Here is a 25730-nt window from a genome sequence, read left to right on the forward strand (position 1 = left end):
TTTTCAGTTCTGTGAGAGGTCTGTGCTGCACCTCGCCTGCTCTCATTATTCATCACATTTTCTTACGACGGTAATATATTCTTACAACATGAGTCATATTCTAGAACCAATGTATAGTACGATAATTGCCAAGACTACAGGAGGAGAACAGATACGTCAATGACCGGACGGCGAGTTCATAATTTTGTGTAATATTTGAAAACGGATCTCTCTCTTTGCAGTCCAACGCTATGAGCACGACGCAGTGGTTCTTGCAATTTGCTCGATGTTCCACATATTGAACTTGGACCGTTCACTGTTTCTATTTTGCTCCTTTTTTCACAGTTCGGTACACCTTCTGTCTGTTTTCACGCTTGATCTGTGTTCAGTTTTTGACGGGATATCCACTGGGCCATTTTACCACTAAATATGAGGGGAGTGCAATGGGGGAGGTTCCCTTGTAAGCACTGACAACACTAATTAAGGTCTGAAACAAGTTATTTCCAAGGGATCTCTAAACATTACATAAATCGAATGCGATTTTCAGATTTGTGAAGACAATGGTGACGTACACCGGCAATTTACAATATTTACAAAAATCAAATGAAAATTGTAAAGTCTTAAACTCAGGCGACACTGTCTGTTGTTAAAAAGGCTCTGTGGCAGGATAGAAGTTGATTACTACTGATATACAGCTGGCAAATCGAAGAAAGTTGAAAGAAATGAAGAAGGATTCGCAACAGCGGTGAGAATGAGAGGGAAAACTTTTCAGTCATACGAGTAACAACACAGGATTATACAACCAACCGAGTGCACGAAACTGGTAGGTACATTGACCTAGGTTTCGACACCTACCACGAGTGTCTTCATCATAACGAAATTTTGCTAAACCGTAAAATTACATTGCCAAAAACCAATGGTCAGAAGAGCAGCAATGCCCAGTAGGTGTCGAAGCTAGGGCAATGTACCTACCAGTTACGTGCAACCGGATAGCTATATAATACTATGTTGAAAATGGTTCAAATGGCTCTGAGCACTATGGGACTTAACTGCTGTGGTCATCAGTCCCCTATAACTTAGAACTACTTAAACCTAACTAACCTAAGGACATCACACACATCCATGACCGAGGCAGGATTCGAACCTGCGACCGTAGCAGTCCCGCGGTTCCGGACTGCGCGTCTAGAACAACTAGACCACCGCGGCCGGCAATCCTATGTTGAAACTAGTATGCAGTTGCTGAGTAACAGCCATGTTCAAAACTGTCATACGAGTGAATTGGCAGATTTGAGACGAGTAACAGGAAGATGAAAAAAATAAAGTATTATTTGGATTGGAAGGATGCTTACCGCAGATATGGGGTAAAGATAAACAAAGCAAGAAGGAGAATTATAAACAAATGTCCATCATAATCGGTACATATATTGGAAAGCATGTGACAGCATTCGTCTAGTTGTGAGTCAACACAGTACAATATGGCCGAAACAAAGAAGACAAGAACATCATAGTGGATAAGCAATCATTCTTTTTAAAAAAATCTGAAGATGTGAGGTATAAACTCTGAATGCACACGAACTTCAAAACGATTGAATCTTTCTATTACGGAAGATCGTTTAAAACTTGGTGGACACAAAAAGTGTGAGTACAAAATGTGAAGAAAGATGTGTGTGGAAAACATCTTCGAGAAGAAGAGGCTATGTTATGTCTGGCGGCTGGTACGGTGAAGAGAGAAGGATGCTTTCCGTGAACTAGACCAGGATTTGGTTTCGTCTGTTGTCTTGTGATAGAGCGGTATTCAACAAGGACGCGGTGACAGGAACCCGAAGGTAGGAGATTGGTTGACGGTAAGTGTGTTTTCATTAAAGAATATTGGAAACGATGCGTCTTGAATACTGAAAAGACTTTGTTTAGATAACGACAATGTACAGCAGTGGGTCACTTGTAGTTCGCGAAACTACCAGTATTGAAATCTAAACAGTTGTTGAACGCTTTGGGCACAGCAGGTCGGATGTATTCAGCTTTTCAGTTAAAAATCACAGAATTAGTATGGCGGTGGCTGTCTTTCTGACATAGAGTCTCTCTTCGATTGCGTTTGTTAGTTCATTTACCCTGGTGCGTGGGATCCGTCTGTAATTTAAATTTTAAAACTACGGATAGTCTCGTCTAGTCTGAAATGCCCACCATGCAGCTTATTTTACGTATCTACAAACACCGAGCAAGGAAAGAAGGCAGGTTTTCCTGGACAAGGTCTGTAGCTGATCGTCAGTTGTGACTTTCAAAGTCATGTCTTTGAACTATTATCTCAAAATTCCTCGCTTAAACTGGATGTTGTAAGAAGCCATGTGGAATTAAATTATGGACTATTCATGTTGTATATCTGTAACCGAGTGGTCGGATCTAGAAACTTTTATGAGTGCAATCGAATTGCTACTGGGCTGTAATCAGCAGGGTCGAATCGTGATTCATTGTCTGGCAAGTCAACTTGAGGTTGGATGACCATTAAAACTTTCAGAAATATAGTTGTGCAAACAGCTGATAGTTGTATAATTAGGTCACACAGCAAGAAAACGTGCACCTCAAACTGCTGGAGAGTATGCACCGTAATCTGATAGGTATGTTCTCGAGATCATGCAGCTAAAAAGAGGAATTACTCTCGTAAGTAAAGTCAGCAAGACTGCGAAGTTCCAAAATATTTTCTCAAAGGTGAGATGTATTAGTCAACTGCTTCCATAATTTGTGGTAAACCTGCCTCCTTCTTCTCCATTTTAACCCTATGATCAGTGGAGTGGTATAATGGAAAACACAGGAATAGTCTCTCTATTTGCCGATGTAGGAGGCGTCTCCCGATGTCAAATAAAAATTCTGCTCTTGACCATCCCCATTGTTGTCTTCATTTCACTTTTATTAGAGGACTACACCAACATGAGTCATTTAACAAGTGTCCGATCAGACTATTGCGTCTGTTTTCAATTTTTTCTTTTAAAGTACTTTCCTATTCTGCTTTTATCAATACCTCTTTATTCATTCTTGCTTTGTGTGTGGAAAAAATGTAAAGTCAGCATAGATTAAAATGCAGAAGTCTTCAGCAATCAAACAAAAAAGGTACGCTCATGAGTGTTTCAGCAGTTGTGTTTGCTTATTAAGACTGGTGTTAACACAAGAAAAGGACGTACTGTTGGTGCAGCCATGGAGGACACTAAAGACTTTCGTATGTAGTTCGGATCTTTGTATAGTGCTAACACGCAAAATATGTACAATTTATGTAGAGAGAGTAAAGCTAACTAGGGTAGTCCATGCAACTGCGTTGGCTAGAGTGCTGTGTTGGCGTAATGGCTAACATACCTGCCTAGTAAACAACGAGACCTGGATCCAAATGTTGGCAATGGCACAAATTTTAATTCATTTCCTAATTCATTTCTTCAGCTTCCATCATTATTGGTATGAAAGTGATAAGTTGATGTTGGTCGTTAGCCATGTAATCCATACATCAGACTTGGTACACAAGTACCTCAATGTCAGGCGACTTTCGCTGTGGGAGTGAGAACCACCTACCTAGCAAAATGGTGAGGATGGGTGTGAAAAAGAAGCGTAGCCTGCGACGCGTGAATTCCCAGACTTTATTTTTCCAGTATTTGTGAAAGAGAGCACTTAGCGTCTTGCAATAAACTTTACACATTATTTCAAACTTTTTCAAAATTTTTTGTCGCTGACCAACTCCACAAAATGATGAAAGGAAATTTGTTTATCTCTTACTGCTTTTCTTGCAGTTAAAGCACCGTATGAAGCATGTCGTTCAGCATCTACATGTGCCACTGAACGTATCTACAAAATTATATCATTGAACGACTCATAGATCAGGATATATGAAATGATGATTAAATCAAGACCCTAAGCTGCCAACAGGAGTTGATATACATTAACGGGGACAGTTGAAAATGTGAACCCCAACCGGGACTCGAACCCCGTGGCTGATGCTCTATCCATCTGAGCCACCGAGGGTACAGAGGATAGTGCGACTGCAGGGACTTATCCCTCGCACACTCCCCGTGCGACCCACATTCCCAACTTAATGTCCACACACTACATTCGTAGTGCCACTGCCGATTTACAGTCATTACTCGCGCAGACAATCTCAAGGGGAGCATGCAAGGGATAAGTCCCTGCAGTCGCACCATCCTCCGTGCCCTCGGTGGCTCAGATGGATAGCGTGTCTGTCATGTAAGCAAGAGATCCCGGGTTTGAGTCCTGGTCAGGGCACACATTTTCAAATGTCCCCATTGATGTATATCAATGCCTGTCAGCAGCTAAGGGTCTTGATTTAATTATCATTTCATTCTAGAGAGCTGCATGGCCACCGATGGTATCTGTTCTTTCGGACATGTCATAAACATTGAGCGCATGACCAGATGCTGCATGATGCAGGAGTGGACACACAGATAAGTAAAAATCTGGATTATGACGGGTTTCTGTGCAAATTTACATTGAATAATGGCGATTTTACTTACCAGATACGTTTTTGTCACTTTCTTTGACCTTTTGGAAACATAGTTTGATGCCCTGCAGGTTTTCTCCTATAAAATTTTGCGTAAAATTGGTCAATTTTCAGATGTTTTTTGTTTTATAGCGAGGAAAAGAATATTTTTCGCAAAGTGTGAAAAATGCCTTTTCTGTGGATAATTTAATCAATATTTTGGTACTCAGTCGACTTAGAATTTAAAGCTCTACAGTTCTGATAACCCTGACTTTTTCGGTTAAGCGATTAGCTTCAGATGACTGTGAAAAAAAAGGCTGAAATTTTGGTGGTTATCTTTTCATCGAGGTTGAAGGTTCACTCAGAAAGTAGGGTGAACTGAGTTTATTCCTATCAGTGGTCTACCTAACCAATGGCTTTGCTGCAGTGGTAACACCGGTTCCTGTCATATCACCAAAGTTAAGCGGCGTGGGGCTGGGCTAGCACTTGGCTGGGTGACCATACGATCTGCTGAGCGCTGTTGGCAAGTGGGGTGCACTCAGCCCTTGTGAGGCAAACTGAGGAGCTACTTGATGGAGAAGTGGCGGCTCCGGTTTCGTAAAATGACATGCAGCCGGGAGAGTGGTGTACAGATGACATGCCCCCTCCATATCCCCGTGAAGTGGGCCGAGGGTGACACGGAGGCCGGTCGGTACCGTTGGACCCGCTCAGACAGAGTTTAGTTGTAGTGGCCTATCTAAGTGATTAGAACAGTTTCTAGATTTCCACTAAGTTTTGGAAGGCAACCCTCTTTTTTTGGAGCTAATTTTGCTGAGCTATGGGGTGATGTGAGAAAAGTATGTTGCGGCGTTCAGCAGCAGACTGTTTGTGCCGCAGAGAGCCTGCGCAAGCACCCGCCGGTGCCCGCGCTGACGCGGCTGAGCGCCGCCGGCGCCACGCTGTGCGGCCGGCCCCTGGAGGCGGACACCCCCGTCGTGGTGCCCGTCCTGGCGCTGCACCGCGACCCCGCCCTCTACCCGGACCCCGAGCTCTTCGACCCGTGCCGCTTCGCCGAACCCGCCGTCGCCGCCCGACACAGGTTCGCCTACCTGCCGTTCGGCGAGGGACCGCGCGTCTGTCTGGGTAAGACTGATCGCCGCTGCGGCTGCTACCCGCGGGCTGCTGAACCCTGAATTTACCTTCAAAATCTTTTCTTAAAGAATTTACTTTACTTACTAGCGATTCATCAAGAACATTAACACACTTAATCACACTATGTGAGCATGGAAGTAGTTGCCAGTGGGTGACTGATGAAAACAAATTTCTTTCAACAAATGGAAATTTTATTCCTAAAAACGTAAAAAAAAAACAGATTTAAAATTTATAATCAGACAGGACCCTCTAAATATCAAGTTACAATTTATTCAGAGGCAGAAATAACAATTTTATTTTTGACAGTATGAGCTTTCGGGCTGAGAACCTTGGCGCTCCCTTTTACCACGGGCCGTAGTCACGACCGCTCACAGCAACCTCTGAAAGAGTACACTGGTGCAAATCTGCATCACACCAGATTACTTTAAACTAAAAATGTTAGCAACTCACACAAACACATAAACTATGCACCCCATAGAAGGAATGGAAATGGTACAAGACACTCACATTAAAAAAAAATTACTTGCCACCGAAAGTGCAACTTGTTTCTAAAAGAAAACTCTTACGGTGAAAGGGTGACAAATTATATGCTAAAATGACCAATTACATAAAAACCCATGAAATGCAGTCTTACATAAAATATACAAACATGCTCTACATTACACATATACCGCCTCTCAAGATGATAGGTAAGATAAAAACATACTTCAGGAATTCGGTCTTTACACTTCAAGGAATAAATTCATTAACACTGCATCCGACAAACATGACAGAGGCAGCTATTAACGTATGGCAGACCGACAGACAGACAGACGGACACTAACTGCCTAAGAAATGCGGACGGGAGACAGACGAGCAAGCTGGGGACGAGAGACTGACCAAGAAAACAAGTAGAATTTAACAAGTAAATGAAACAACATATCACGAATCACTTAACTTCTAATAAAGTGCGATGTCTGGCGAAGACCTGGCGCAGCACCCCCAAAACGCTCTCCCGAACCGTCCCCTGCCAGCCGCTTCAACGGACGCAGGAAGGCGCGCCGATCTCCCGTCTCACGGCGTCGCACCTCGCCCCCGGCGAGACTGATGTTGTGGGTTGACTCCTCTTGATCTCCGTGTCGGCCGCGAAGCCACTACCCCTCGCTATACGGCGCGGGCCACTGGACTGACGTGGCAACCTCACATGCGCCGACGCTCAAGACGGACAAGTTATCTTGTGTCCCAGTGCGCGACCGACCAAACGATCGATCCAACCGCCAATGACCATTGCCTGAACAAACTCGACCAGACTGGCGGCCTAACACATACGAGGGCTATCCACAAAGTACATTACGTTTTGGAATTAAAACTATATAAAGTATTGGAAATTTTTTTTATTATATACAGATGAAAGCCCCACTTAAATACTACTTTTCTACATAGTTGCCATTTAAATTAAGACACTTATCGTAGCGATGGACGAGCTTGGAAATTCCTTCGTCGTAAAATTCGGCCGCTTGCGCCTTCAACCACGTGGCGACTGTCTTTCGGGACAGAAAATGTGTGATTTTTGTGGATTTCCTGGAAAGACGTACTACAATAAACTCTCAAAGGTATTGCCAAACTCTGCACAACCTCAGAAGAGCAATACAAAACAAGCGCAGGGGAAAGTTGGGTTCAAAGATCTTGATGATTCACGACAACGCCCGGGCCCACACGGCAAATGCCACTCGTGAAGTTCTCGAATCTTTTAAGTGGGAGTTGTTTCCTCATCCGCCGTACAGTCCCGACCTGGCACCGAGCGGCTTCCACTTATTCCCAGCAATGAAGAAGTGGTTGGCTATGCAGCGTTTTGATGACGACGCACAGCTTCAAGAAGAGGTAACCACGTGGTTGAACGCGCAGGCGGCCGAATTTTACGACGAAGGAATTTCCAAGCTCGTCCATCGCTACGATAAGTGCCTTAATTTAAATGGCAACTATGTAGAAAAGTAGTATTTAAGTGTGGCTTTCATCTGTATATAATTAAAAAAAATTCCAATACTTTATTTATTTTTAATTCCAAAACGTAATGTACTTTGTGGATAGCCCTCGTACTAGCACTCCGGACGACAGACAGACACTGACTGCCCAACAATGACCCGGCTGACCAACTGACTACAGGCGAGCTCATAGCGGCCCTTAAATGCACGTGAAAAGGCAACCTTTCCCCTTTCCCACCAGAGGGAGACACCAAAGATGCGATTGTCACATCGGCGTCACCGCCAGAAACGCGAGGGCGACTGCTTCACACTACGCGTTGCGGCGCGCTCTTCAAAACAGCAATTTTTACCACGGCTCAGCTGCCTCTTCCGCATATTATACTAGTTTCCACAATATCAAGAAAAACCGCAGAAATAACAATAACATACAGTTTGTACTGCTTGTGATAATATTCAGCCAATACAGCGTGTTCAAAAAGAATAACCTTGTACTGGACGGTAATAATTACGAAACCTGAGCCGTGCCGGCAAGTAAATATGTGTTGTTTCGTGCGTGATCGAGAGTTTCAGGAATTTGCCGTTAGATGACAGTCAGTGCGTCATCTCAACTTACAGTCAGTCAGAAGTAAGATGGCGTCTGTTCAACACAAGGCGTTTTGTCTGCTGCAGTTTGCAAAGAGTGAGCCAGTGATTTCGGTACAGCGTGCTTTTCATGGGATTTTGACACTGATCCGCCTGCACCCAAAAAACATTCGTCATTGGTATGGACAATTTGAAGAGACAGGATGTTCGTGCAACAGTAAGGTCCAGGTAGGCCTCACACTTCTGATGACATGGTGGAAAGGATTTGGGTAAAAGAATGGGCTTTTCCACTACCTCAGGAGGAATCCAGTGACTTTATTTTCCAACAGGGTGGAGCTCCACCACACTGGCACAACAACGTACCTCAGCTTCTCAATGAAACTTTGCCTCAATGCTGGACAGGGTGCATGTGACCCCGAGACACTGCCCTGCATTCATGGCCTCCAAGATCGCCAGAAATTATCCCCTGCGATTGTTTCTTGTGCAGGTACCATAACTTCTGTAAAAAGTAAATACAATGTGCAAAATTTATGGCGAATTTAGCTATCGTCTAGACGTTGTTCGTGCTGAAGCTGTTGGACACATAGACCATTTACACTGAAGGGCCAAAGAAACTTGTACACCTGCCTAATATCGTGTAGGGCGAGCATGCAGAAGTGCCACAACAGGACGTGGCATGGACTCGATTAATGTCTGAAGTACTGCTGGAGGGAACTGACACCATGAATGCTCCAAGGCTCTCCATAAGTCCATAAGAGTACAAGGGAGGGGCCGGGGGAGATCTCTTCTGAATAGCACGTTGCAAGACATCCCAGATACGCTCAATAATGTTTGTGTCTGGGGAGTGTGGTGGCCAGCGGAAGTGTTGAAACACACAGGAGTGTTTTTGGAGCCAGTCTGTAGGATTTCTGGACGTGTGGGGTGTCTCATTGTCTTGCTGGAATTGCCCAATTTCGTCGGAATGTACAATGGACATGAACGGATTCAGGTGATCAGACAGGATACTTACGTCCGTGTCACCTATCAGAGTCGTATCTAGACCAATCAGGGGTCCCATATCACTCCAACTGCACACGCCCCACACCATTACAGACCTTACACCAGCTTGAACAGTCCCGTGCTGACATGCAGGGTCCATGGATTCATGAGGTTATCTCCATACCAGTACACGTCCATCCATTCTATACAATTCGAAACGAGACTCGTCCGATCAGGCAACATGTTTCTAGTGATCAACAGTCCAATGTCGGTGTTGACGGCCCCAGACGAGATGTAAAGCTTTGTGTCGTGCAGTCATTAAGGGTACACTAGCTGCCCTTCGGCTCCGAAAGCCGATATCGATGATGTTTCGTTGAATGGTTCCCAAGCTGACATTTGTTGATGGCTCAGCACTGAAATCTGCAGCAATTTGCGGAAGGGTTGCACTTCTGTCACGTTGAATGACTCTTCAGTCGTCTTTCGTCCCGTTATTGCAGGATCTTTTCCCGGCCACACTGATGTCGGAGAGTTAATGTATTATTGGATTCCTGATATTCACGGTGCACTCGTGAAATGGTCGTGCGGGAAAATATCCACTTCATCGCTACCTCGGAGATGCTGTGTTCCATCGTTCGTGCGCCGACTATAACACCACGTTGAAACTCCCTTAAATCTTGATAACCTGCCATTGTAGCAGCAGCAATCAATGTAACAACTGCACCAGACAGTTGCTGGTTTACATAGGAGTGGCCGACAGCAGTGCCGTATTCTGCCTGGTTACATACCTTTGTATTTGAATACACTTGTCTATACCAGTTTCGTTGGCGGTTCAGTGTATAACAGCATAACTAAAACAAAGATTTTGTGAGTATTTTACAATGCATCCCATGTTTGTAGTATGTTTCTATCAATAAATACGGAGTTTTGAAATCAGGCCATTCGTTTTGGAACACCCTGTATATAGAAAACACGAAAAAAATACACCTGACAAAAAATGTGTTACCTCATCGTATAACACGGTAATATTGTGTTAACAACGCTGGCACCGTATTTTTTTCTTATTTTATGACTTGTTTGATATGAATTGCAACAAATTCCTCTCATTCTTCACACTTTTGAATTAATGGAATATTGGAGTTAAGTATGAGAAACGAAAACGTCTACAGTTCATGGCACTCGAAGTATTGTACTGTACAAACCAAAGACACTAAGTGAATGTGATGCAATTGTGTTATGCACTCCATGCACTAGCTTTTATTGCTTGGTGTAGAAAAAGAGACTGTTTATGTTATCATAAAAGGACTGTATATGGAAGAATAATTCTAGCAGCTACACTCCTGGAAATTGAAATAAGAACACCGTGAATTCATTGTCCCAGGAAGGGGAAACTTTATTGACACATTCCTGGGGTCAGATACATCACATGATCACACTGACAGAACCACAGGCACATAGACACAGGCAACAGAGCATGCACAATGTCGGCACTAGTACAGTGTATATCCACCTTTCGCAGCAATGCAGGCTGCTATTCTCCCATGGAGACGATCGTAGAGATGCTGGATGTAGTCCTGTGGAACGGCTTGCCATGCCATTTCCACCTGGCGCCTCAGTTGGACCAGCGTTCGTGCTGGACGTGCAGACCGAGTGAGACGACGCTTCATCCAGTCCCAAACATGCTCAACGGGGGACAGATCCGGAGATCTTGCTGGCCAGGGTAGTTGACTTACACCTTCTAGAGCACGTTGGGTGGCACGGGATACATGCGGACGTGCATTGTCCTGTTGGAACAGCAAGTTCCCTTGCCGGTCTAGGAATGGTAGAACGATGGGTTCGATGACGGTTTGGATGTACCGTGCACTATTCAGTGTCCCCTCGACGATCACCAGTGGTGTACGGCCAGTGTAGGAGATCGCTCCCCACACCATGATGCCGGGTGTTGGCCCTGTGTGCCTCGGTCGTATGCAGTCCTGATTGTGGCGCTCACCTGCACGGCGCCAAACACGCATACGACCATCATTGGCACCAAGGCAGAAGCGACTCTCATCGCTGAAGACGACACGTCTCCATTCCACCCTCCATTCACGCCTGTCGCGACACCACTGGAGGCGGGCTGCACGATGTTGGGGCGTGTGCGGAAGACGGCCTAACGGTGTGCGGGACCGTAGCCCAGCTTCATGGAGACGGTTGCGAATGGTCCTCGCCGATACCCCAGGAGCAACAGTGTCCCTAATTTGCTGGGAAGTGGCGGTACGGTCCCCTACGGCACTGCGTAGGATCCTACGGTCTTGGCGTGCATCCGTGCGTCGCTGCGGTCCGGTCCCAGGTCGACGGGCACGTGCACCTTCCGCCGACCACTGGCGACAACATCGATGTACTGTGGAGACCTCACGCCCCACGTGTTGAGCAATTCGGCGGTACGTCCACCCGGCCTCCCGCATGCCCACTATACGCCCTCGCTCAAAGTCCGTCAACTGCACATACGGTTCACGTCCACGCTGTCGCGGCATGCTACCAGTGTTAAAGACTGCGATGGAGCTCCGTATGCCACGGCAAACTGGCTGACACTGACGGCGGCGGTGCACAAATGCTGCGCAGCTCGCGCCATTCGACGGCCAACACCGCGGTTCCTGGTGTGTCCGCTGTGCCGTGCGTGTGATCATTGCTTGTACAGCCCTCTCGCAGTGTCCGGAGCAATTATGGTGGTTCTGACACACCGGTGTCAATGTGTTCTTTTTTCCATTTCCAGGAGTGTATTATTTCGAACAGTGAATGCGGAATTACTTAGAAGATGTATAGAGTTTTTGTGTGAAATGACATAATAATACATTGGAATATTGTGGAGCTAATAATAAAAGCCAGATCCACGAGGTAGCTGGAATGCTTTCGCTCTTTATTTTATTAATCTTCTGTAAGACATGCAGCACACTGTCTATGCAAGATTCTAAGCCTCCACAATGAGGTACAACTTCTTATACCTGGCCTGCGGTGATCACCGATTGATTTACTAGCTTTCTATTGTCTGACTTGTGTGGATAAATTTATTAGCTATTGTTTCAGTAAATTTTTTGTAGGCTTTCCCGAGGAAAATTGCCAGTAAAATTTGGGAGATATTAAGCTTCTGCTAGTACCATGGAAATTATTCCCTGATGTCTTCTAGCCTTCATAAAGACGTAAATTCGATGAAGAAAAGAGAGTTCATAAGTTTCTTCAGCTGAAAGGCTAAAATCAAATAAATATCGAAAAAGAACGATAAAAGCTATAGAGCTACCACGTTTCGAGATTTTTCATTGCTACATTTCACCTGCTGCTGCAAATAGTGCCAGGTAATTTAATGAACCAGCCAAGCCTGACAGCTGAGTGCACTAACCTCAATTAAAAATTAACCGTGTTTAAGTTGGCATTTAACCTAGTTCAGTGCAAACCTCCGGTGTATCGACTTCAAGGAAAGTTAAACGAGGGAGTTGACGATGGTTAAATTTGACCCTGACTCATACCCAATTTTCGCGAGATGAGCATGTTTTTATAGGCGTATGGTATTAAGATGGCAACACGTAACAGTGCATTGAGACAGACTCAAGGCATTGCGTACTGTACCCTGTCCATAAGATGTACCCAAAAAGTTTATTAATTTACGAATCAACCTTCCTGGAGTAGAATTAAATTGTGCCTCCACAGATGCCCACATTGACTATTTTCTCTAATAGAGGAACCACATGTCAATCAGAGTTTCGTATTTTTTTAAATTTATGGTACATAAAGCTCAAAACTCAAATACGAGTATATCTCTCCCAAACCAGTTCGATGCAATACCCAAAAATACCCTAGAAAATCAGCTGCTAAGTTTTCCAACCATGTTTAAGATGCTAAAATAAGGTAGCCGATATTTTCAGTAAGCTGGTAAGCTGTGTGAATCTGTGGTGGTGTGCTTGCTGCATGAGGAGGGGGGGGGGGATCTGATTCCAGTTGGTTTCAAGTTTTTGAACAAAGCATTTACCTGAAGCCTAAAATAAAAAAGGATAGAAAAATTTAATTTTTAATTTATTAATTATACAATCTTGATTAATAAAATTTTGTAAAAGATCGCTAATTACCCATTTTTGTTTGAACTGGAAACGGAATTTTTGTATGCAATATGTAGTTAGAAATAAGGAGACGTCCATTTTTGCATAAAAATTACAATGAAATGTGTTAATTAGCGTATATTTGATGACTTTTATATTTAATTATGTAGTAATTCGAACCGAAAGGTAAAAAACGAAGAACCTAATGACCAAAACGAGACACTGTATATTTCTTGTGCTATACTGCATCTATCAGTTTTATTTGTTTTCAAGAACTGATGCATTCGCACTGACCAACTCGAGGCGTATACTCATCTTCTACTTCGAAAAATTTGGTATTCGTCATTTATTACCCATTTCACGAACGGGACTAATAACAAGGTATCAGAACACTTCTGCTTGTTGATGAAAGAGAGAACATGTGACAATGACGTCACTTTCACTTGCAGTTGTCTAGAAAACTTATGTACGTAAGTGGCAGCATACAAATTCAAATTTCTAACATCTTTGCTTCTCTAGGGCGTCTTCCATTGCAGTATGCAGCGTTAACTGTGGTCAAATGTACGGTTGGCTGACGACAGTTAGTTGACTTGCAATTAATGTTAGTGCACTGCAGAGACATTTTAAACATGTTTTACTTTTAACCGTGATCACAGGACCTTTCATGTCTTGCCTTGTGACCGACGTTGGTGCTCAGCCACGAGTGTTCGTCGAATCAGGAATGTGTGCTTGCAGCCCTATAAACAAGGGTGTTGTCATCTTGGAAGATGTTAGTGTGCACAAAATACTCATCATGAAGATACATACGGAAGGTCAACACTTGGTAAACAATAATGTCGAAACAAACATCCTTTTTCACGCTAACAGTAAACGAAACAAATGATCATCACATAGCTATAACACGACGTGAAAAGGCGGTAGAAACTTTCTTCTTTGCTGATAAATTATATGAAATCCCTGTGTAACAGAAAAAAACAACAGTAAAAAAAACTGTTGCAACTCCTCATAAACAATGAAATAATGACAACCTCAAGTAACACGCTAAGTAACGTGACTTACAGCGATTCTCAGTCGGAAATGGACGATAAACAGAAAACAATGTAGAAAACGCTTCGTCGTTTTCAGACGACAAGCTGTAGAATGAATGGTAGAGAGAAAACTACCAGCACACACAACTAATAAGGTCATATAAAGTGTGAGATCAAATATATAACCATACTGTTTTCGAGTTAGTATCATAGACGTAAATCTTTCAGCATAGTGTAAGTGTACAACATATTATGTCTCAATTCCGTGATATGTTTCATTAACTTTAAATATAAACTAACGAAAAATACTGGTCGCCTAATTATCACGTCTTTGTAAGTAGCTGTTAGTCGAAAAGCTCATATAACCTACGCAAGAGATTTACATGTTATAAAAATTTTTCAGAAAGAAAATAAACGTAAATAAATTCCTATGAAGAGAGCACGTAAAGTGTTGGAACATGTCTGGACAATAACAGATCTAAAAAAAGAAAGAAATGCCGTCTTGCAAAGTTGGAATTTCTCTTCAGTTGAATACAAACGTTTAGCAGATCTCTTGTATTGTTTACTTTCTTCTTCCGGGCTTTACAACCCTTGATGGGTCTTGGCCGGCTCTAGTACATCATTCTATTCGTCCCTGTCCAGTGTCTTGGGTATCACCCTCTGACATAAATAATTTCTAAATCTTCTTGTATGTCATCCAAGTATGGAAGTCTTGGTCTTCCCTGCTTTCTCGTGCGACTGGGTTTTGCAGCTGTGCTATTTTTATTGGGTTCTCATGTTCCATGCGAAAAACGTGATAGACCCACTTCAGGCGGTTTATTTTAATAAACTTCGTTATTTCAAGCTCTTTATATAATCTGTACAGTTCGACATTATATCTTCTACTGCATGCTCCATCTTTATTAGTCTCTCCATATACTTTGCGTGACACCTTTCGTTCAAAACATTCTGTTAGCTCTTCATACTGTTGTGTCAGTGTCCGTGTTTTTGACCCATATGTTAACACTGGACGTATTAAGGTTTTATGCAGCTGACAATTTGTTTTTCTGGGCAGATTTCTGTACTTAAGTTGTGGGGCCAGCCCATAACAGCATTTAATAACTAGGTGGATGAACACTTTATTTACATACTAACAACATTCTGTGATGTTACCACAGTTTCCACAGAGACAAATTCACTAACAGATTGTATTTATGCCTGGTCAATTTGTGACACTGTATTTAGTTCTGGTCCTATTATTCGCATGTATTTGGTTTTATTGATGTTCAACTTCCAGTCCTATATCTATTGCTGTTGTCACCAGAGCCCTATGTGTTTCTTTGGCAGCTAGTACTGGTCTTGCAACAATATTGACATCATCTGCATAGGCCAGAAAGTGCACCATCCTATCGTATATTGTGCCCGTTATGTTGATTTGAGCTGTCTTTATTATCTCGGCTATTGCTACGATAAAAGGCATACATGAGAGTGCATCCCCTTGCCTCAGACCACAGTCAGTTTCAAAACCTGATGTTAAGTTTCCTTGTATCCGTACTTTACGTACTACTTTCTTCATAGCAATGCTTACAAAGCGTATTGGATGTTGTGGTATGGCCAACTCGTTTACGGCTTAAATAACATTATACCTTTTTGTGGTGTCACACGCTGCTTTAAAATCAACAAATGTATGATGTTTTTTATATTGTATTCCTTTGTTTTTTCTGATATCTCCCTCAGGGTGAATATTTGGCCAATAGTTGATTTGCCAGATCTAAGGCAATATCTCCCAGCTGCGTTTTCTGCAAAAGTTTTTACACGGGTTCAAAGCAGGGAAAGAATATTTTACATTCCGTGTTCAATAATGTAACTCTCCTATAGATTGTGCGTTTCAGGATGCCCCTTTCTTATGTTAGCAAAAATTTAATCCAGTATTCCAATCATGTGGGATGACTTTTTGCTTCCATATAATCGAGCCGAGGGCGCACATGGATCGAACTAGATGTTCTCCACCACACTTAATAAGCTCAGCTGGCAGGTTGTCATTGCCAGGTGACATATTGTTGTCTAGTTTCTTTACAGCTAACCGAATCTCTTGCATCGAGGGCATCCCATTTTCCTCTTCTGCCACTTTTTGGTTTTCAGTTAGTTTCCTTGCTTCAGCATTTTCTGTGTATAATAACTCTTGAAGTATTTCTTCCTGTGATGCTATTAGTTTACCATCCTTTCCTCTACATTATACTGTTTTAGTTGAAATTCCTTTCTAAGATTATTGGCCAGCCTGTAGAATTTCCTGCTTTCATTAGCGTTATTCAGTGATTCAGTGTCCTGCAACTGTCTTCCGAAAAAGCTTTTCTTCTTTGCTTTCAGAATCCGCTTTTCTGCGCGCCTTTTTCTCTATAGTCATTCACCATAATTCTTGTTCTTCTAGCCTGCATCTTTTTATATGCTTCATTCTACGTTCTTTTGCCTCCTCACACTCTTATTCACCATACCATTCATTTATTATGGTCTCTTGTTCCATACCAATCAATTCCTCTGCAACAGCCTGTATTTCATTTCTGATTTTATTCCGTTGCTCATTTACATTATGAGAATAGTTCTGTATGATTCCCGTGAATCTATTTTCCAAATTAATAGCTAGGTGTTCAGCCTTCCATGGGTCTTTAAGTTCTAAGATGTTAAACTTATTTTGTCTTTCTCCTTTAACTTTATGTGCGTTCGAAATCTTCCCTGTAATTTTTCTGTGAGGAGGTAATGATCAGAATTCATATTAGAACCTCTGAAACTATGGCAATCTAGTACATCAGAGCCATTCCTGACACCCACTAATATACGATGAATTTGGTTCCTAGTATTATTGTTGGTGACACGTAGGTCATTACATTTATATTCGTATGTGGGAAACACGTCGTAGAAGATGTCACGTTAAGTGAAGCAGCAAAATTTATCGGGTAGAGTCCATTGTTATCAATCTCTTTATGGAGGCTTTATTTACCAGTGGTAGAGGAGAAGACCTGCCCCTGCCCCTGCTCATCATTAATATCTTATATTATCATTTTTATATCATTTTTTGGATACTGTCATTAAGCTTGCTCTAGTTCCTCTTCTGCTGTCTTCTCTCCAGTATGGGCACGCGCATTTAGGAGACTACAGTTAAAGAGTTCTCCCTTTCTTCACATATATACTATAATTGGACAATGCTTTCAATCCTATTACTAGTTGTTCAGTGCTTTGATTGACTATAGATCTCGCTCAAAATATGTGTTCTCTATTGTGCCCGCTGCAGTACATAGTACACTGTTGTTTTTGGAAGTTACCCTGTCTATTCCATCTTACCTCTTGCGAGGCCATGGTATCCAGCTTGTATGGTTTAACTATACCAATCAGACTTCCAAGGGCTCAAATTCTATGTAATGTCTGTAAATCCCATGACCAAATTGTTATGTCCCTTGTTGCTGTGCCATGTCTTTGCCTTAGGGTCGGTCCAGCTGCTTTTTCTTGAGCTTTCATAATAAGACCACTTCCTGGGTACGGGCTGTCAGTTCATAGCCGAAGCCCTGTTCTTCTCTGATCCTGTTTCCCACTGGAGTTGGGTTCCCAACCTTCTACTGGGTTGATCAGGTTCGTGGCGTTCACGAACTTGGAGGCGGGGGACGGTATTAAGTAGGAAGGCTGACCTACACTAGCTTGAAGTCATGTTTTACGCATCACTACCCCGTTTTAAACACATCTAATTTTCCAGGACAAGTTTTTATAGATATTGTACGCCCAAGAAGTGTTTATGTTCCGTTTGCCATCTGTTGTTGTTACACTAACCAAATAAAAAACGTTATAGTTCTGGCAGTACAAGTCTTCTGTTACACGTTTTCCTCACAACAAACTCGTTTATAGAGACCAGTTGTATTATGTGGAAAAGAAGGACTATTTTTGTCTCTGTTTCAGGCAAAACAATGGATCATTAACATAGAGCAAGGACAGTAGTGGATACATTAGGCACCCAAGGAACAGCTATTGTACCGAGTTATCAAAAAGTCAGTATAAATTTGAAAACTTAATAAACCACGGAATAATGTAGATAGAGATGTAACAATTGACACGCATGCTTGGAATGACATGGGGTTTTATTAGAACCGAAAAAAACAAAGTTCACAAAATGTCCGAGTGCTGGACAGCAAAACGTCAGGGACTGCGCATGACAATCGTGTATAAAAGGAGCTGTAATGAGAGAGAGAGAATCAAATGCACCAGCAGTCGCAGCATGTTGACGTTACCTGAAAAGGCGTTTTTAGTGAAGCTGTATTATCAGAATGGGGAGTGTGCTAGTTCAGCGTTACGATCCTATCGCCATAGGAAGAGGATTCGAACGGGTAAAGGTCCGTTGACAAATGCAGCTATGGCGAGAATGATTTCGAAGTTCGAAGCCACGGGTTGTTTAGACGACAGACCCCGTAGTGGCCGACCGAGCACAAGGCGTCATGCTGCTGAGACAGTTCAGGAAGAAATGGACACTGTAGCGGGTTCGTCTATGCACGGGGAAGTCAGCGCACGTGCAGTCGCACGTCGCACCGGCATTCCATACACTACTGTTTGGTTGGCACTTAGGCATACCCTCCAATGCTATCCATACAAAATCCATTGGCGTCATGAACTGTTACCTGGCGATTTAGTCAAGCAGAGGGGATTTGCGGTGTGGGCGTTACAAAAGATGGCGGAAGATGACGGTTGGTTGAGTAATGTGTTGTGGACCGACGAAGCTAATTTCACGCTCCGAGGGTCTGTCAACGCCCACAACTGCAGAATTTGGGCTACCGAAAATCCTAGAACTGTCGTGGAAACACCATTGCACGACGAGAAAGTCACGGTATGGGTTGGATTTACCACATTTACCGTTATCGGGCCTTTTTTCTTCGAGGAAATGCTTGATTCTGGTTTTGTAACTGCTACCGTGACGGGTGAGAGGTACGCCGATATGTTACAGAATCGCAGCCTGGCTGATAAACACATGCTGGAACGTACGATGTTTATGCAGGATGGCGCTCCACCCCATATTGCTAGATGCGTGAAAGATCTCTTGCGCGCGTCGTTTGGTGATGATCGCGTGCTCAGCCGCCACTTTCGTCATTCTCGGCCTCCCAGGTCCCCAGACCTCAGTCCGTGCGATTATTGGCTTTGGGGTTACCTGGAGTCGCAAGTGTATCGTGATCGACCAACAGCTCTAGGGATGCTGAAAGACAACATCCGACGCCAATGCCTCACCATAACTCCGGACATGCTTTACACTGCTGTTCACAACATTATTCCTCAACTACAGCTATTGTTGAGGAATGATGGTGGACATATTGAGAATTTTCTGTAAAGAACATCATCTTTGCTTTGTCTTACTTTTTTATGCCAATTATTGCTATTCTGATCAGATGAAGCGCCATCTGTCGGACATTTTTTGAACTTTTGTATTTTTTTTTCGGTTCTAATAAAACCCCATGTCATTCCAAGCACGTGTGTCAATTATTACCTCTCTATCTACATTATTCGGTGATTTATTCAGTTTTAAAATTTATGCTGACTTTTTGATCACCTGGTATTTCTTCTGCGTGTAGAGGATGTGACGTTCCCATTTAAATTGCTCTAATAGCCTAAGGTAACTTCCTGTGTTCTCCAAATAAGGCAGTGTACCTGTATGTGTGTTGCAGGGATGCGGTTCGCGCTGTCGCTGGTGAAAGTTGCGGTGGCGGGTGTGGTGCGTCGGTTCGAGCTGCGGCCATGCCCACAGTCAGTGCTGCCGGTAGCGCTCAGCCCCCACCACCACACACTCACTGCTGCCCACGGGCTTCGCGTCACCATCCTGCCCAGGCACGACACGTGACTACTATTTGCTGTACTGCAGCTCCGTGTCGGCACCTTACACCACCTCCTGCTTATGGATGCCGAGATACTGCCCAATCACGAGAAGTGATGGCAGCTTGTTTTGCAGTTGGACTGTGGTGGATATCTAGATCGTGACGCACTTCTAACTGCATGCAGATTGCCTCTCGGTACTCTCCCTAGCCGCAGCAAGTGATTAGATGTCGTTGTTCCAGTTCATTGTGGTGAGACTCATTAACGCTTTCGTCTGCTGCTGCACCTGGACTTGAAAAGTTGTCACAACGTATCTCACCATGTTAACTAGCTCATGCTGTATTATTCGTGAATGGTCTACAGCACCACACAAAGCTGATTCTTGGCTTCTTATTCAGTCATAAAAGTATGATACATGTTCCTAACCTTGCCTATAGCTTATAGAGATTGTCTGAAGAAAGAGAAAGTTACCATGTACAAAGTGCTTGAAAAGAAAAGTGTCACATATTATTACAGGAAGTGCTATAATCAGAACTAAAAAGAAAAGTTTCCATAATCATATGCCCAGAAACCAACACCTGTTGCGATATGGGCCAGGACATCTCCCACTCCCACCTGTCCGTTACATAGAAGTAGATGCTGTAGCCATCTGGCAACCATGTGTCCTGACACATCCTTCAGCAGTCAATCACATTGAATCATGTACTATTTCAAAAACACCTAGCTCCATTCAGATTGCATCACAGGCTCCTATAATGTATACACACTGCTGATCGATTGTGCATACACAAGTGTCTTTAAATGTCTCCATAGCCAGAAATCCAGCGGACTCAGATCTAGTGAAGAGGGAGGCCACTCTATCGGACCTCTTTGACCAGCCTGCTGCCCATCAAACGTTGCTGTGATGTACTGTCAAACGATCTGTACAAAATGGAGTGGCGCCCCATCGTCCATAATCCACAATTTTCGTCTTTCTACTCTCCAATAGCGCAGGTAATATCGGTGGTGCACCTGTTGATCTCTTCGATAACACGTGTGGCCCTATGAATCTGTCATCAACAATTCCTTTCCATAGATTGATATTGAAGTGATTCTGATGGCCTCACCTCTGTGAGTGACGAGGATTGGCACTTACCACATGTGCGTATTGTAGTAAATTACAATGCCATCACTTGTAAACGATGGGGCATCTCCCTATTTACTACAGTTTGCGACATTAGGTCACACCAATTTTTCATGGGTCACTGAATGGTCAAAGAGGTTCTATGCCAAGGCCTCTCCATCCACTGGACTGGATTTCTGACTACAGGCACATTTAAAGGCATTGTAGTACGCTCAACCCTTCAACAACGCGTGTGTGATTCAGGAGCATGTGATCAATGAATATGACGCAGTCCAAACGAAGCCATGAGTATTTGAAAAAGTGCATGATTCGCTGCAAGTAAATGCTGAAGGATGTGTCAGACAGTTGGGAGTGAGACGACAGACTGGTCCATATCCCAACAGGTATTGGTTTCTTGACCTATCATTATGGAAATTTTCTTCTAGTTTCGATCAATACTACATTATGTTGGAATATGTTCCATCTTTTTAAATACCCTGTGTGCAAGTGGACAAAACGAGTGAAACACTCTGAATTTATTGTGAAAGTAAGTGTTTATTTTAGTCGTGACTGAGTGTGATCCAAATCAACAGTTGCAGAATAATGTAACTCTGTTACTAATGAATAAGAGTAATTTTGTTTTAATATCTGATGTTAGTGTAATATTTTCTTTTGGTCAAAATTTATATCACATATGTATGTATGAATATTACCCATAACATCACTTCTATCTTGGTCCTCAACTCATTGGTACTGTTTCATGCTGGGTACTTTTAAGGCTAAGTGACAATGGAAACAGTAATTAAAAGGAAGAAGGGAGGCGCTGTATCTGCCACATAGTGCAAAAGGATTCATTGTATCACAGAAGAGGCTGCTAAGTACCGCTGTGTTGAAATGTACGTTTAGAGCTGTGCTCGTCAACTTCCAAGACTTAAGAGAACACATCTACATTGGAGCCATATTTCTGTCAGTCCGATCCAAAGTCGATCGAAGATCGTTGATGTCAGAAGGAAGAAAAAGACACCCAGACTAAAATGTAACTGCTTACACAGGAAGTGGAAACCTTATCCAACAACGTCTGATGACGTGTAGTGTCAGACCGACGAGTTTATCGACCAGACATGTTTGTTTCCTCTCTGATATCAGAGCCCAACAGCACAAAACGATGGCAGAGACTATTCTAGCTCATACATAGTTGCTTATTAACAGTCCTTTATTAATAACACCAATATTAGAGTGAAAATATAGCCTAGTTACTGTAGAGTGAATTGTTATTTCTTTTAAAGTAAGAGCTGCATAGGCATTCCTCTGTAACAGAAATCAATTTCTAAATCTTATACCACTCTTAAATATTAAGAGAAATAACAATTCATTTTCACTGATGGTAATATCTGATATCTTCAAAAACAATTATTGTTGTCCTGATACATATAAGATGGATCACAGTTAATAGTGACATCTGACACTGTGAAAGTATATGATAAGAGAAACGAATACCTTCCAATAAACACAGGTCTGTAAGAAGTTATTTAGGACATAACTAACCTTTTCCCAATGATTTTGCCTGTGTGTAGGTTTGACATATCTAGAACACATCTTCTCCTCCCCTCTCTGTGAGTGCCTCGTCCTTCCTTCGTCTGTCTAACTGATCTTACCACCTCTATCTATCTCCGTCTCCCCATTCTCTCTGTTTCTTCATATCCTCCTCCCCTCTGTCTATTTCCTCCATCTCCTCTCACTGACCATATCTTCCTCCCCTCCCTCCATCCATATACTTCTGCCCATTCCTTTCCATCTCTGCCTTCCTTTCCACATGCCCACTGCCCTTCTACTCCTCTTACCATCTGCCTACTGCCCTTCTATGCCTTCTACATGCATCATTCATCTCTTCCTCCTCCTCTCTCTCGCTCTGCCGATTTCCTTCTCCCCTCACTCTGTCCATCCCCTCCTCTGTCCAACTCTACTGGTCTCCAGCTATGCTTATCACAATAAAGCTGGTGGACAATACTCACACAACACGCTTGTCATGCAGGTATGGCTACATGCCAGGTGCTTGAAAATCATTTATTTGCTCCTGAGACATAGGACGCCAAGAAAAGCAAGTCAGTATATCAGGCCAACACAACACTCCTGTAATGTAGAGCAGCATACATGTTGGGGCCTGGAAAAGCATTTCTTGCCACATGCAAACCATGTTGATTTAGCAGGCCAATATTGTTCCCACACAACACGCTTGTCTTGCAGGGCAGCCTATACCCCAGGCGCTGGAGAAAAAGCTTTTACTCATATCTCCACCCCCATTGGAACCAGAGATTATAAGCCCATAGCGCTAATACTTGTGACTCCTGCTGTTTCTGTGCTACATTTGGTTGAAATTGATCCACTGGTTTGCGAGGAGGTACCAGACATATGAGTATACATCATATATATGTATGTATGTATTTATACTCTATATAACAGATTATAAATGTGTGTTTATGAGTGTCATTAATTTCTGTGTAAGATGTTGTCCTAGTTAGCAGAATTGTATCTGAATCGTAAACTTTCTGATTCAGTAGCTGTCTAACTGGTCTCAAAATTCATCTATTTGCCCGCCTTGCCCTGTGCAACATTAGAGAATGTGGTACATGCGTGATGGGGCACAGGCATATTTTGTTGCTGTTATAAGATGGCATCTAACATGCAACCACAGTCCGAGACGGATATGTCAAACAAAGCTTGTCCTTTGGCTTCCAAGGTCATCTGACCTCAATCTTTTGGATTTTTCTGTATGGGTTTTCTCAAAAGTGAAGTGTACAGAACTCCCACTGATATAGCTGTGGAACTGGAACTGCGAATTGTAGAATGCTGTTAAGAGTTATGATTCGATCTGGGTATGTTTTAAAGATTTTTCAGCTCACAATAGAGACGAGTCCAGTATTGCTTCCAAATGTGAGTACGACATGTGGAATTCCTTTTTTTAACAGTAAATTGTGTCAAGTAACACGCTGAAGTAGTATTGTATTTATTGTTAAGTTAGCACTAGAGCGAAACTTGCAGCCAATTAGAGCGAAAAGTTAAATTTCTAATACGTTTGTACTATTAGAACATTATTTCACAGTAGCAGCTTGTAGCAACACATTCTCAATGAACTTGCAAAACGGTTCGTTTACTCGAACCTTTTTTGTTTCTGCGAGTATTGTCGTATACTTTCACCCATGTCAGCTTTCGCGTCTAATTGTTTTTCCCTCTATATAAAACTTTTGCACTTGGACTCCTTTGGCGCACCTTTCCGTTTGGCGCCTCAAGCAGCCACTTGTGTTGCTTGAGTCTTAAACCTGCCCTAATCAGTCATATTATTTGTTAATTAGTTAGTTAGTGTAATATTTCATGGATTATTTGCATGATAAATCATTATGATGTGGAACAAGTAATTTTACATTCAAATTGCAAATTAATTTGCAAGTATGGCTACATGCTGAATATATATATATATATATATATATATATATATATATATATATATATATATATATATATATATATATATACAGATGTGAGTTATCAATTGCTATCCAACACCTTTTATACATTACAATAACAAAAATTATTCTACGAAATAGAAAACGATATCAAGGAGAAACTTTTTCAGTTTGTTTTCAATTTTTGCTTTGCTGTTTGAAAGACATTTTATACCACTGGGTTAGTTAACAAAGATTTGAACTACAGCATTGTGTACCATTTTTGTGCTACAGACAGCCTTCAGAAATGTAGTAATGAATGCCGTTTTACTTCTGGTATTGTAATTATATACATCATTGCTCCTTTTGAACTACAGTGGTTTATTTACAGCAAACTTCATGAGGGAGTAAACGTATTGTGAAGCAGTAGTCAGAATGCCCCACTCCTTAAACAGATGTCTACAAGATGATCGTGGGTGAGCACTACATATTATTCTTACAGCACGTTTTCGACCAATGAATGTTGTTCTGTATGATGTTGCTGAATGAAAATACGCAAAATATGTCAACTTCCTGATTTGTGTCTCCCAAAGATATGCGATGATTCTAAATACAAACGTGGCTGAACTAAATTGTTTTAGGATCTCGAAAATGTGCCTTTTCCATTTTCAATTCTCATTAATACGGAATCCTAAGAATTTTCAAGTTTCCTCCTATTTGCTATTTCTTCACCATGTGTTGATATAATAAGCCTAGATGTGCAGAACTGAATATGTTGTTTCTTTTTAAAATAGAGAGTGAGACGATTCGCAGAAAACCAGGCAGTTATACTTTTAAAAACGTTGCTTACCATCACTTCTGTTTCTGGATGTGTGCCTTGGCTGATTACAGTGGTAAATCTACTTCTTGTATATTAAACAGAAGATCGTTTGCACAGGTGTGGAACAATAGTGGACCTAAGACTGAACTGTGGGGAAACCCATACACGATTTCTCCTCAGTCAGAATAATTTGCCTTCAAAAATGTGGTCAAACTTTCTATAGTCATACGATGAAAGCCCTTGAATTTATCTCGGCAATTTTGTAAATGCTTGCAGATTCCACAAAACTCTCCTCCAGATATTCATTAAACTGTTGCACCCACGCCTTCTTCTATGTATCTGATTAAGGAGAACGCTCTT

At 42.4% G+C, this 25730-nt stretch overlaps 1 long non-coding RNA gene across 1 annotated transcript; it reads left to right on the forward strand.

Moving 5' to 3' along the window:
• The first annotated feature begins 5422 nt into the window (after nt 1–5422).
• On the forward strand, nt 5423–21755 carry LOC126092465 (uncharacterized). Its single transcript, XR_007521338.1, has 2 exons — nt 5423–5572; nt 19864–21755. It is a non-coding gene; the product is annotated as an uncharacterized LOC126092465 (long non-coding RNA).
• The last annotated feature ends 3975 nt before the right edge of the window (nt 21756–25730 follow it).

Source organism: Schistocerca cancellata, chromosome 7 (assembly GCF_023864275.1).
Source record: "Schistocerca cancellata isolate TAMUIC-IGC-003103 chromosome 7, iqSchCanc2.1, whole genome shotgun sequence".
Lineage (NCBI taxonomy): Eukaryota > Metazoa > Arthropoda > Insecta > Orthoptera > Acrididae > Schistocerca > Schistocerca cancellata.